Source organism: Protomyctophum parallelum (genome assembly GCF_964188405.1).
Source record: "Protomyctophum parallelum genome assembly, chromosome: 14".
Classification (NCBI taxonomy): Eukaryota; Metazoa; Chordata; class Actinopteri; order Myctophiformes; family Myctophidae; genus Protomyctophum; species Protomyctophum parallelum.
In genome coordinates this window covers 2,132,879-2,138,878 of record NC_139709.1, presented here as the reverse complement: position 1 = coordinate 2,138,878, position 6,000 = coordinate 2,132,879, and positions in this window count along the sequence as shown.

Below are 6,000 nucleotides of genomic sequence, written 5' to 3'. Positions count from 1 at the left end.
GGATTTACAGTGTTGGTGTTCGGCTCTGCTACATTTCTCTCCCTGCTCGGCACAATATTATACAGGCCTTATTGAGATAGATATACAATAACAATATTATACAGGCCTTATTGAGATAGATATACAATAACAATATTATACAGGCCTTATTGAGATAGATATACAATAACAATATTATACAGGCCTTATTGAGATAGATATACAATAACAATATTATACAGGCCTTATTGAGATAGATATACAATAACAATATTATACAGGCCTTATTGAGAGGGTTAGGGAGATAGATATACAATAACAAACACTAGTAACTGTAGCAAACACTGTACACACACACCCACATAGTAATGTCAGCGCACAGTATCAACCCCTCGAGTATTTCTGACTGAACGAACTCCACAGGCTATAGGTACAGTATCACTGGTGACATCATCACAGACAGAACCAACATACAGTAGGTAACGTTACAGGCCGACCACAGATCGGATGTCACATGAATGCAGTCACACCTCGTTGAATACTAGCCAGTCCCAGAGAGTCAGTTACCGCACGGTGCCCTGTGTCTGCTTCCTTCATATTCTCATAGCAGAGTCACCGTCACCATTTCACCAGTTCACAGTGGCGTGCACAGACATTTAGAGGGGCAGGTGCTCAAGTGAAAAAAAGGGCACCTTGTGCAGTGCATTTTGGGGCGGGAACCCATTTTGGTGCTTTAGCTATTGAAAAAAGCTGATCTACAAGCTCATAGCGCGCCACTCGGTGGCGCGCTATGAGCTGTTAGCTATAGATCTGCTATTTTTGAAAAATCGAAGAACGACTGACATTTTTAGAATCTGATCTCAGGTCAGAATGGGTTCATCAGACCAGCACAACAGACAGCACAACACAACAGATGTTCAGCTCACTGAACGGACCAATGACAAAACACCAGGATGGAGCACGAGCCAATCGGAGGATAATGCCAACGGACAGAAAGAAAGAAAGAAAGAAAGAAATTCAAAATGTAGTCATTTAGCAGACGCTCCTATATCCAGAGCGATTTACAGTAAGCAAGAACAGAAAACATGGTAATAAAAATACATACACATAAATAGTCATGATCATGAATCATAACGTAAGCTAAGAAAGAACGAGTTGAAAGGACGAAAGCATTGAAAGAAAGAAAGAATGAATAGATAGGCTATTATAGCCTCTGCAGCAGCATGCTAATGTGTTTAACCCATTCTGACCTGAGATCAGATTCATACGAGGTTTCCACTGGACACACACTGGTCTGATTAACCCATTCTGACCTGAGATCAGATTCATACGAGGTTTCCACTGGACTACACACTGGTCTGATTAACCCGTTCTGACCTGAGATCAGATTCATACGAGGTTTCCACTGGACACACACTGGTCTGATGAACCCATTCTGACCTGAGATCAGATTCATACGAGGTTTCCACTGGACACACACTGGTCTGATTAACCCATTCTGACCTGAGATCAGATTCATACGAGGTTTCCACTGGACACACACTGGTCTGATTAACCCATTCTGACCTGAGATCAGATTCATACGAGGTTTCCACTGGACACACACTGGTCTGATTAACCCATTCTGACCTGAGATCAGATTCATACGAGGTTTCCACTGGACACACACTGGTCTGATTAACCCATTCTGACCTGAGATCAGATTCATACGAGGTTTCCACTGGACACACACTGGTCTGATTAACCCATTCTGACCTGAGATCAGATTCATACGAGGTTTCCACTGGACACACACTGGTCTGATTAACCCATTCTGACCTGAGATCAGATTCATACGAGGTTTCCACTGGACACACACTGGTCTGATTAACCCATTCTGACCTGAGATCAGATTCATACGAGGTTTCCACTGGACACACACTGGTCTGATTAACCCATTCTGACCTGAGATCAGATTCATACGAGGTTTCCACTGGACACACACTGGTCTGATTAACCCATTCTGACCTGAGATCAGATTCATACGAGGTTTCCACTGGACACACACTGGTCTGATTAACCCATTCTGACCTGAGATCAGATTCATACGAGGTTTCCACTAGGACACACACTGGTCTGATTAACCCATTCTGACCTGAGATCAGATTCATACGAGGTTTCCACTGGACTACACACTGGTCTGATTAACCCATTCTGACCTGAGATCAGATTCATACGAGGTTTCCACTGGACACACACTGGTCTGATTAACCCATTCTGACCTGAGATCAGATTCATACGAGGTTTCCACTGGACACACACTGGTCTGATTAACCCATTCTGACCTGAGATCAGATTCATACGAGGTTTCCACTGGACACACACTGGTCTGATTAACCCATTCTGACCTGAGATCAGATTCATACGAGGTTTCCACTGGACACACACTGGTCTGATTAACCCATTCTGACCTGAGATCAGATTCATACGAGGTTTCCACTGGACACACACTGGTCTGATTAACCCATTCTGACCTGAGATCAGATTCATACGAGGTTTCCACTGGACACACACTGGTCTGATTAACCCATTCTGACCTGAGATCAGATTCATACGAGGTTTCCACTGGACACACACTGGTCTGATTAACCCATTCTGACCTGAGATCAGATTCATACGAGGTTTCCACTGGACACACACTGGTCTGATTAACCCATTCTGACCTGAGATCAGATTCATACGAGGTTTCCACTGGACACACACTGGTCTGATTAACCCATTCTGACCTGAGATCAGATTCATACGAGGTTTCCACTGGACACACACTGGTCTGATTAACCCATTCTGACCTGAGATCAGATTCATACGAGGTTTCCACTGGACACACACTGGTCTGATTAACCCATTCTGACCTGAGATCAGATTCATACGAGGTTTCCACTGGACACACACTGGTCTGATTAACCCATTCTGACCTGAGATCAGATTCATACGAGGTTTCCACTGGACACACACTGGTCTGATTAATTGTTTGTACACAACTCCAGTGAAGGACGGAGACAGAAAGGGCTACACATTTAAGCCGATGATTAATTATTGTCACACAAATAACTGCGATTAAGGATTTAAATTGTGTTTTTGGCGTTTAGTTGGAAACTGGAACATTATGAATATAGAAATGACATTCATTTGACTTTTACTTTAGTCTTTGTAGTAAAAAAGTGCACAGAAATGATATGACAAATCATTGAAATATAACCAAGAAATTACTGCCATTTTGATACATTTTATACTTATACCCATTTAGGCCACTGCGACATTTTTACGATGTTTAAAAAAATAGCAGACCTACAAGCTCATAGTGCGCCACTCGGTGGCGCGCTATGAGCTTGTAGATCTGCTATTTTTCAATAGCTAAAGTATAACACAATGCTTAGTTAAAAAAACAAAAGGGGTTCCTGCCCAGAATGGGTTAAAAACAAAACAATAACAATCTCCATGTTGGTGCTTCTGGACCTCAAAGGGTCACGTCCTCCTCTGTGGCCCTCTGGGGGTCCCTAAGGCACCAAATAAGACCTCTGGGGGTCCCTAAGGCAACAAATAAGACCTCTGGGGGTGCCTAAGGCACCAAATAAGACCTCTGGGGGTCCCTAAGGCACCAAATAAGACCTCTGGGGGTCCCTAAGGCAACAAATAAGACCTCTGGGGGTGCCTAAGGCACCAAATAAGACCTCTGGGGGTCCCTAAGGCACCAAATACATGTAATTCTGGGGGTCCCTAAGGCACCAAATACATGTAATTCTGGAGGTCCCTAAGGCACCAAATACATGTAATTCTGGAGGTCCCTAAGGCACCAAATACATGTAATTCTGGAGGTCCCTAAGGCACCAAATAAGTTTGAGAACTATACTGATTTTAGAAAGGGGTGCATACTTAGTTTAGACTAGTCATTGGTTAGACGTGGGTTAAGGTTAGGTTTAGGTGTGCTGCCCCGTGGGAGGTTAGGTTTAGACTAGTCATTGGTTAGACATGGGTTAAGGTTAGGTTTAGGTGTGCTGCCCCGTGGGAGGTTAGGTTTAGACTAGTCATTGGTTAGACATGGGTTAAGGTTAGGTTTAGGTGTGCTGCCCTGTGGGAGGTTAGGTTTAGACTAGTCATTGGTTAGACATGGGTTAAGGTTAGGTTTAGGTGTGCTGCCCTGTGGGAGGTTAGGTTTAGACTAGTCATTGGTTAGACATGGGTTAAGGTTAGGTTTAGGTGTGCTGCCCCGTGGGAGGTTAGGTTTAGACTAGTCATTGGTTAGACGTGGGTTAAGGTTAGGTTTAGGTGTGCTGCCCCGTGGGAGGTTAGGGTTAGACTAGTCATTGGTTAGACATGGGTTAAGGTTAGGTTTAGGTGTGCTGCCCTGTGGGAGGTTAGGTTTAGACTAGTCATTGGTTAGACATGGGTTAAGGTTAGGTTTAGGTGTGCTGCCCCGTGGGAGGTTAGGTTTAGACTAGTCATTGGTTAGACATGGGTTAAGGTTAGGTTTAGGTGTGCTGCCCCGTGGGAGGTTAGGTTTAGACTAGTCATTGGTTAGACATGGGTTAAGGTTAGGTTTAGGTGTGCTGCCCCGTGGGAGGTTAGGTTTAGACTAGTCATTGGTTAGACATGGGTTAAGGTTAGGTTTAGGTGTGCTGCCCCGTGGGAGGTTAGGTTTAGACTAGTCATTGGTTAGACATGGGTTAAGGTTAGGTTTAGGTGTGCTGCCCTGTGGGAGGTTAGGTTTAGACTAGTCATTGGTTAGACATGGGTTAAGGTTAGGTTTAGGTGTGCTGCCCCGTGGGAGGTTAGGTTTAGACTAGTCATTGGTTAGACATGGGTTAAGGTTAGGTTTAGGTGTGCTGCCCCGTGGGAGGTTAGGTTTAGACTAGTCATTGGTTAGACATGGGTTAAGGTTAGGTTTAGGTGTGCTGCCCCGTGGGAGGTTAGGTTTAGACTAGTCATTGGTTAGACATGGGTTAAGGTTAGGTTTAGGTGTGCTGCCCTGTGGGAGGTTAGGGTTAGACTAGTCATTGGTTAGACATGGGTTAAGGTTAGGTTTAGGTGTGCTGCCCTGTGGGAGGTTAGGTTTAGACTAGTCATTGGTTAGACATGGGTTAAGGTTAGGTTTAGGTGTGCTGCCCCGTGGGAGGTTAGGTTTAGACTAGTCATTGGTTAGACATGGGTTAAGGTTAGGTTTAGGTGTGCTGCCCCGTGGGAGGTTAGGTTTAGACTAGTCATTGGTTAGACATGGGTTAAGGTTAGGTTTAGGTGTGCTGCCCCGTGGGAGGTTAGGTTTAGACTAGTCATTGGTTAGACATGGGTTAAGGTTAGGTTTAGGTGTGCTGCCCCGTGGGAGGTTAGGTTTAGACTAGTCATTGGTTAGACATGGGTTAAGGTTAGGTTTAGGTGTGCTGCCCTGTGGGAGGTTAGGTTTAGACTAGTCATTGGTTAGACATGGGTTAAGGTTAGGTTTAGGTGTGCTGCCCCGTGGGAGGTTAGGTTTAGACTAGTCATTGGTTAGACATGGGTTAAGGTTAGGTTTAGGTGTGCTGCCCCGTGGGAGGTTAGGTTTAGACTAGTCATTGGTTAGACATGGGTTAAGGTTAGGTTTAGGTGTGCTGCCCCGTGGGAGGTTAGGTTTAGACTAGTCATTGGTTAGACATGGGTTAAGGTTAGGTTTAGGTGTGCTGCCCCGTGGGAGGTTAGGTTTAGACTAGTCATTGGTTAGACATGGGTTAAGGTTAGGTTTAGGTGTGCTGCCCCGTGGGAGGTTAGGTTTAGACTAGTCATTGGTTAGACATGGGTTAAGGTTAGGTTTAGGTGTAGCACACCTAAAAGCTAACCTTAACCCATGTCTAACCAATGACTAGTCTAAACTAAGTATGCACCCCCTTTCTAAAATCAGTATAGTTCTCAAACTTATTTGGTGCCTTAGGGACCTCCAGAATTACATGTATTTGGTGCCTTAGGGACCCCCAGAATTACATGTATTTGGTGCCTTAGGGACCCCCAGAGGTC